Source organism: Rhinopithecus bieti, unplaced genomic scaffold (assembly GCF_001698545.2).
Source record: "Rhinopithecus bieti isolate Rb0 unplaced genomic scaffold, ASM169854v2 scaffold_17010, whole genome shotgun sequence".
Classification (NCBI taxonomy): domain Eukaryota; kingdom Metazoa; phylum Chordata; class Mammalia; order Primates; family Cercopithecidae; genus Rhinopithecus; species Rhinopithecus bieti.
In genome coordinates, this window is record NW_016808932.1 from 2806663 (window position 1) to 2815466 (window position 8804).

The following is an 8804-nucleotide window of genomic DNA, read 5'->3' on the forward strand; positions in this document are numbered from 1 at the left end:
TTTTTTTAGTAGAGACGGGGTTTCACCGTATTAGCCAGGATGGTCTCGATCTCCTGACCTCGTGATCCGCCCGTCTCGGCCTCCCAAAGTGCTGGGATTACAGGCTTGAGCCACCGCGCCCGGCCGACCCCCATCTTTCCTATCCACCAGCACTCCCCTGCGCTTCCCAAGTGATTTAATTACCCATTCTTTAACTGCAACTCGATTAGCCCTGAAATTTGGGTGAAGAGAAATCAGACACAGGTTACTTGAATTACTATGCTTGGTTTTATCTTGTAGACGAATAACTCAGGCATGTGAATTGAACATGCAAATGTGTGCAAAATAACATGCATAATTTAAGATTCTCAAATTAACAGAGGAGAAACAATTGAGTAACCTCACTGCTTTCTCTGAAGCACAGTTTTCTAAGAATATTGTAACCATTTTTTTTTTCGGTGTCTGACAGAAGGGATTGGAAAATGGAATTTAAAGCAAAAAGGTAGATGTAGCTATCGGTGGCAAGAAAAAATGTAGGGAGATTGCAATATTAAAATATAGTCAAATTTCACTTACTCGGATATCATTGAGTTTGGATTTGGTGTAAATCACCTCAAACTTCCCTTTACTTTGATGCTAACTATAAATATAGTATTGGTGTGTATTAGAGCTCTGGTTCTCACCTCCAAGGTTTGATTAAATAAGTCTGGGCAGAAATAAAGAAATTGTAACAAGTGTCCCAAATATTTCTATCAACAGGGAACTACTGCTGAGAAACTCTGCCTTGATTTTCCAAGTCACTTTTAATTTTAAATGTTTATTTCCCCATGGTCTTCACAAACCATTGAAATATCTCAGCAACTGAAATATTCCAGCATGCAAACTTGATCCCTTCGATTGCCTACCACACCCAAAAGCTGTGCAGAAAGCTCCTAGCACGTACACTTATTTGGACTGGAAACTGGAGCCACCATCACTATGAAGAGATGTGGAGTGATCAGACTTCCACGTGTGATGGTTAATTTTATGTGTCTACTGGACTAGGTTAAGGGATGCCCAGATGGCTGGTAAAACATTATTTCTGGGTATGTCCATGAGGGTATTTCCAGAAGAGATTAGCATTTGAATCCGAATAATGTTTGCCTTCACCAATCCAGGTGAGCATCATGCCATCCATTGAGAGCCCAAATAGAACAAAAAGTTTAGGAAGCGTGAATTCGCTGTCTCTGCTTGAGCTGGAGCATCATCTCTTGCCCTCAGGCATCAGCACTCCTGGTTTGGGGGACTTAGGATTCAGACTGGGACCTACGCCATTGGTTTCCCTGGTTCTCAGGCCTCCGGGCTTCGTTGGACTGGAACTATACCACCTGTTTTCCTGGGTCTTCAGCTTGCAGATGGCAGACTGTGGGACTTCTCAGTCTTCATAATTGTGTGAGCCAATCCCCCATAATAAATATCTTTCTCTATATCTACACATTCCCTATTGGTTCTGTTTCTCTGGAGAACTCTGAGTAATACAGCCCATAAGAGACCAAGGGCCCCAGACGCTGGCTCTGCCATCCCAATTCTGCAGCTCTCAGCCATCAACTGAACACCTCAGAGACACTAAGGCAGCCTGTTCATGGGAGGTGCAGGGCTCCTTCGATGACGACCTGAGCTTGAGAATTCTCCAAGAACCTTCCCAAACCTTCCTTAGACTGCATGGGAGTCCAGGACACTCCCATCCAAATTTCTTCTTCTTAAAAAAAAATATTTTTTTACCCATCATAAACTAGATCCCACCCAACTTGTCCTTCCCTTCCTTCCTTCCCTCCTTCCTTCTTTCCCTTTTTCCTTCCTTCCTTCCTTCCTCTCTTTCTTTTCTCTATCTTTCTTTCTNCTGCAACCTCTGTCTCTGAGGTTCAAGCAATTCTCCTGCCTCAGCCTCCCAAGTAGCTGGGATGACAGACCTGTGCCACCAAACCTGGCCGATTTTTGTATTTTTAGTAGAAACAGAGGTTTCTCCGTGTTGGCCAGACTGGTCTTGAATTCCTGGCCTCAAGTGATTCACTCACCTCAGCCTCCCAAATTGCTGGGATTACAGGTGTGAGCCACTGCTCCAGGCCCCCACCCAACTTCCTTTCCTCTCCCCTTCATTTGGGATTATGTGGCCCTCTTCACTTTCTCTGTCTCCCTCCGGGCTTCTCCCACAGATGTTTCTTCTAATAAATCCTTTCTGCTTTAAATTTCTTTTTAGTCTCTGTTTCTAGGAGAACCATGGCTAACACAAAAGGTTTTGACAAAGAAATAAACAACATACCAAGTATCATTAAGATCGTATTTTTGGACCTTCTTTTATTTATTCATTTGGAGACAGAGTCTCATTTTGTTGCCCAGGCTGGAGTGCAGTGGCTCAATCACAACTCACTGCAGCCTCCACCCCCTGGGCTCAATCAATCCTCCCACATCAGCCTCCCGAACAGTTGGAACTAAAGGCACATGACACCACGTCCAGCTAATTTTTGTATTTTTTGTAGAGACGGGGTCTCGCCATGTTGCCAGGCTGGTCTCAAACTCCTTAGCTCAAGTGATCGGCCCTCCTTGGCCTCCCAAGGTGCTAGGACTACAGGAGTGAGCCACTGCGACCAGCCTTGGACCTTCCTTGATAGATAAGCCCGTCTGTTACCTTGTGCCCGCTCCAGCTTGCGTTCTGAGGGAATGCCACCTCCAGAAAGCGAGTATATGGTACAGGGGAGCCCATCCAGACAGGAAGAGGAAGGAAAAGCACTTTCTTGAGGACATTAGGCATAATTTTCATGAAACAATTATGTTCTCTTCTCCAGTAAGCCTCATCTATTCATTAAAATAGACCCCTCCACCACTTTCTGACACTACTTCCTTTGCTATTATACTTAGTAATTAACTAATTCTTTCCAAATAAAATCTTTTTTTTTCTTTTTTTTTGAGATGGAGTCTCACTCTGTCACCCAGGCTGGAGTGCAATGGTACCATCTTGGGTCACTGCAACCTCTGCCTCCCGGGTTCAAGATATTCTCCTGCCTCAGTCTCCCACGTAGCTGGTATTATAGGCACCTGCCACCACACCCAGCGAATTTTGTATTTTTATTAGAGATGGGGTTTCACCATGTTGTCCAGGCTGGTCTCGAACTTCTGACCTCAGGTGATCCGCCCGCCTCAGCCTCCCAAAGTGCTGGAATTGCAGGCGTGAGCCATCAAACCTGCCCAGATAAATTCTTAAAAAAAATTTTGTTTAAGTATATGTAATATCTTTGAACAAATAAATTCTATCATTTGGACAGAATGACAAAGTCTTTTAGATTTTCTCTTCTCCCACAGTTCAAACGGGTGAGGTCATTTTTCTGGGTATCATGTCCTGAGTGTGAGCTGTGAGCAGTGATGGGGGAGGAGAAGGGAACGAACCTTCATGTTAATTTGTGTCATCCACTTTCCTCTTGATTCTGACGCTGCCTTGCTCCAGGACTTCTTTGCTACCTGTGTCTTGATTTTTCACCTTATCTCATGGAGATGACGGCTTCCTTCTAATTTTTTCTTAGAATCAGGGAGTTCTTCAAAAGTCCTTTCCACATTATCTTGGGCCAGACTTTGCAGTCATGGTGTGTTCAGCAATTCCTCCAACTCTCCTGTGGGGCAGGAACAGCCCATTTACTTTGGAGCAATCCTTCTCCTTTCAGATGGTGAGGCTTGGTACGGTCTTCCTCTGTGCCGAGGTAGCTGCGGAGAGTGCCTGGCTGGCCGTCCATAGTTCATTATCAACTCAGCTCATGTGGCACTTATGGTTGGTAAAGACAGGGGAAGACCTGGGCTATCAGTGCCTCTTCCCCCACAGCCCCCTGCCAACCCCCGACCCCCCCACCCAGAGGAGGAAGTGGGTCTGGTTTCCCAAGAGGAAACTCAGTGACAATCCCCTAGGCCTTCTAGTCGGAAACCATTTGGTATCTGGCATCAATTTCATCTTCCTTATTCCGTTTCTGACTTTGCCTTGCTGGGAGGTGCTGTACTGGTTCATAGAGCTCGGGTATTTCTGTTCTGGCTTTAACTTGCTACATTGCACTTGCTGTTTACATGTGTGCCTCTCCAATGGGGTTCAGTGTAATGACTGCTCAGGTCACCATTAAATCCCTAGTGCCCAGCACAGCGCTGGACATGTAGTCAGTATTTAATCAATGTTTGATGAATAACAGTTGCCAAGAGAGATCAGGGGAACCTGGTGTTAAGGTTCCAAGTCAAATCATCGGTATGAACATCATGCTCTATTTCCTGAGGCCAGATAGACCCAGGAGAGAGAAGGCTACAAGATGCCGTGGATACAGGGTCCTGGATTTGGCCAACGTTAATCAAAAGCAGCTATGAGTGATGTACTCAGAGAAATTGGCGTGAACCATCATCGAGGAGCAAAGGCAGAGCCCAGTGACACAATTGTGCGTTAGGAAGTGAGTTGTGACCCATTGTCCAGGAGGGAACCATGAGATCACAGCCAACGGCGTGGAATCATAAATCAGTCCGGCAGTTAATATAGGGGTGGGAGCCAAGATACCTAGAAGACAGTAGGAACAAAAGCCAAGCTAGCTATGTCAAAGACAATGGTTCAGGACAAAGACTATGAATGAGTTGAGTTCCAGTGGTTCATTTGTACTGAATGCTGACTGTGCAGCTGGGGTGAGACCTGCCAGCTTAAAGGCACGTGGTCAGGCCAGGCCCCATCGACATCTAAGCATTAGAACAAGACCAGGAACCAGCCATTGCAGGCCTTGGCACATACAGTCGAAAATCTCCAACCAGATTGGGAGCTTGGGATCCTTTCCAGGGCAAAGTAGAGCCCGTTAATCAAGGTCCTGTTGAACTTCAGACCCAGCCCCAACAGAAGGTTCAGTCAGTGAAGATCCAGGTGGGTGGACAGTAGAGGAGTCAATAAACAGCAACCATTTCTAAAGAACTGAGATTTGAGACTGGGAACCTGTTATATAAAGAGTTCATCCACCCATCCAGCCAGCCAACCATCCAACCATTCATTCATTCTTTTATGCACTGGGCAAGTGGAGGGAAAATGCAGTATCCCTGTACCCAGGATACTCACCTGGGAACCTAGTTGCTAGCATTGAGGTCCTGAAGTCTGAGCAAGGCCAGGTGTAAATCTAATTCAATGCTGGGCCTTTGAAGCCATGGACTACCATGTCACTCTCAGAACAGTGGCAGGATAGACCAGAAAGCCTAAGCCAAGACCAAGCTGGCAGGCAGGGTTTTTATGGGACTCAGTTTCCACAGATTGGCTAATGCAGAAGCAAGACGCCAGGCCCACACATACACACACGCACCACCCCTGCTTCAAGTATCAGTCTAGTTGACCTTCCCAATATAGACAACTCTTGACTGCCAATGTATGGATTAGCCACCTAATGATCCCAACACCTAGCAAACCTCCCCCCACCATCACTCAATCTGTGCAAATTAAGTTCTGTGTTAGTCAAAGAAGAACATAATTAGGAAGGTAAATTTGCAGAATTCAAATTACATAATGCATTCCAAAGTCAAATAGAAATTATTATGGATTAGCACAGATAGTGAGAGCGTGGAATCTGCAGGATATGCTCGTTCATGCATTCAGTCACCCGCTCAGCAAATGTTTATGCACGGAGAGGGTGGCCAGGGAAAAGGGGCTACAGCCCCTTGGAGTTTTAAGCTTGGTGCCGTATCAGCTGTCTACCTTACTCTGAGCCGCAAGTGGACCAAGGGAGGTTGTAAAAATAAGGCCTCATGAGAAAGAATCAGAGTAACAAGACACTAGATCTGTTGAGGAAAAAAGTGGGCAGGACATGCAGTGGAGTGAAAACCCCAGATCCAGTCGGGTGTCAGGGAGTTTGAGCCCTTCTAGTCCCACTGGAGACCCATGCCTCTGTCCCCAGCATGCCCCAGCCTATCAGGTTAGATGGAGGCACTTCCTCCTCCTCCTCCAAACTCATCTACCATGTTTGTGGGTGTGCAATGGGGCTCAGCACCCCTGTATTCCAGTCCTTGCCTCACTGCGATGACTTGGGTTCTAAGCTCCTGAGCCTGTCTGGCAACCTGACTCTAGACTCCAGATACCCACGACTTGATGCCTTGTTTGGTGCTCATGGCTCTGAACGATGTGTGATCAACCTGCTCAACCAGTCAGGATTACATTTGACCGTCTATAACCAAAACCATTACAGTGGCTAAACAGCGAAGGATCTATCTTCTCTCGAAACAGAAATCGTGGTATTGGTTGAGTGGCCCAGTCACATCAGGACCACTGTCTCAGCTTTCACCATTTGCTCATGATCACACAGTGGCTGCCCCAGCTCCACCTTCCCAACTCAAGGCAGTAAGAGGGTGGCAGAGACAATGCCAGCTGTGAACTCACTTGTCAAAAAACAGAAGCTTTCTTCATAGATCTCATTGGCCAAAACTGGGTCACATGGCCAGGTTGCTTAAATTCATCTTGATCCAAACTTCGAGGCTGGCACATGGCTACCCCAAGCATAATTGCATTCTGTTAGCAAAGTCAAATGAGAGAATGAATATTGGGTAACTAACTAACAAGGTCTATACAATGGTCAAAACAGCTAAAAGGTAGGCATCAGCTTCTTCTCCAAAGATATTAATTAATAAATCAGTGGTGCTATAGATGAAACAAAGAACTTGCTTTTTTTTAGGGAATATGTACCATCTATCTCACCTCCTTTTGCCTGTGGGTGAGGAGTAGGCAGGAGGTGGCAACTTGGCAAGGATAAACATACATGACAATATCTAGCTTTTACTGCCTCCAAATGCTTTCAGTATGTTGTTTCATTTTATTCTGTTAACACCCCTGTGGAGTTGTCTTTATTGTCTCCATTTTTCAGATGTAGAAACTGAAGCACAGATTGCTTCATGGAATCCACATTCCACGCAGCCAAGACTCAAAACCTCCACGATGTAGACACGGTGGGTTTATGAAAAAAGTCGGGAGCCCAGCAAGCCCTTTAAATTATGTTTAAGAACAAGCTTCTGGTATAACAGCACGTTCAAAACACTGCCAGAACATCTGTGGTATTCCCTTGTACTGAGATATGGAGGCCCGAACTCCTCTCAGCATCTGGGCCACTCCCATTCATCCTGCCAGGGAGCTCAAGCTGTTCCTCCAGGAAACCAGGAGCTATACCTTTTGCCTGGACTGATTCATCTTTCTTGCAAGTTCCCTGCATCTTGGGCCTGGCTCCCCTTCTAAACCGTTTTGTGTGTGTGTGTGTGTGTGATGCAGTCACACTCTGTCACCCAGGCTGGAGTGCAGTGGTGCGATCTCTGCTCACTGCAACCTCCACCTCTCAGGTTCAAACGATTCTCCTGCCTCAGCCTCCAGAGTAGCTGGGATTACAGGTACCCATCAGCACGTCTGGCTAATTTTTGTATTTTCAGTAGCGACAGGGTTTCGCCATGTTGGCCAGGCTGGTCTTGAACTCCTGACCTCAGGTGATCTGCCTGCCTTGGCCTCCCAAAGTGCTGGGATTACGGGCCACCATGCCCAGCATCCCCCTCTAAATTTTATTAAGCTCCCTAAGGACAGGAACCATGTTAGTCTTATCGTCTGCCTAATCCCCACTGTCTAGAACGGTGCTTGGAGCTCAGTAGATGTTCGGTTACATGATTTCAGTAAGTCTATTTCTGTAAATTACTGTAAGACATCAATGCCTCCAATGCCTACAGAAGTGTCCAAATTACTTAATGTGATACACAAGCTCCTTGCTGTTATTTATGTTTTTAACTCTATTTTATTTTATATATTTATTCTTAGAGTCAGGCTTTTCCTTGGTCACCTAGGCTGGAGTAAAATGGCACCATCACAGCTCACTGCAGCCTCCAACTTCTGGTCTCAAATGATCCTCTGTTCTCACCTCAAACTCCTGAGTTGCTGGGATGACAGTCAAGAGCCACCGCACCCAGCCCCCTCACTGTTGCATGGATGGATGAATAAGTTGATTATGAACCATTTTGGTAAGGTAAGATGATCATTGCATTTTGGGTAACAACATTTGACCTGTAGATAGTCTGCACTCCTGGGAATTATGACACACCTGCAAATACTTGGCATTGCTATTTAAGACATCTATTGACAGGGTACTAAGAGTTATTGACCAAGCACCCACCTTGGGTCAGGCACCAAGCTGGATCCCTCATGTACTTTATCTTGTTTAATCCTCCAACCAGCCTATGATCAAGGAAGGCATTTTGCCTTCTGGTGGTCTGACACAACCGAGTGAAGTAGAAGGACTGGTGGCCATGAAAGACTTAGACTAGAGAAGACAGGGAGGGATAAGAAAAAAGTGTTCAAAGATGAGGGTGGGGGCTGGGCGTGGTGGCTCATGCCTATAATCCCAGAGCTTTGGGAGGCCCAGGCAGAAGGATCACTTGAGACCAGGAATTCAAGATCAGCCTGGGCAACACAGTGAGACCTCATCTCTACAATTTTTTTTTTTTTTGAGACACAGTCTCAGTCTGTCTCCCAGGCTGGAGTACAGTGGCGTGATCTTGGCTCATTGCAACCTCTGCCTCTCGGGTTCAACTGCTTCTCGTGCCTCAGCCTCCTGAGTAGCTGGAACTATAGGCACCCACCACCACACCTGGCTAATTTTTGGATTTTTAGTAGAGACAGGGTTTCACCATGTTGGCCAGGCTGGTCTCGAACTCCTGAACTCAGGTAATCTGCTCACCTCATCCACCCAAAGTGCTGGGATTATAGGCGTGAGCCACTGCGCCCTGTCTACAGTTTTTTTGTTTTGTTTTGTTTTGTTTTAATTAGCTGGGTGTGA

The 8804-nt window shown here is 46.1% G+C and overlaps 1 long non-coding RNA gene across 1 annotated transcript; it reads left to right on the forward strand.

Annotated features, from left to right (window-relative positions):
• Positions 1-94: 94 nt before the first annotated feature.
• LOC108539283 (uncharacterized) lies at positions 95-7828 on the forward strand. Its single transcript, XR_001888320.1, has 3 exons — positions 95-243; positions 6861-6942; positions 7790-7828. It is a non-coding gene; the product is annotated as an uncharacterized LOC108539283 (long non-coding RNA).
• Positions 7829-8804: the final 976 nt, after the last annotated feature.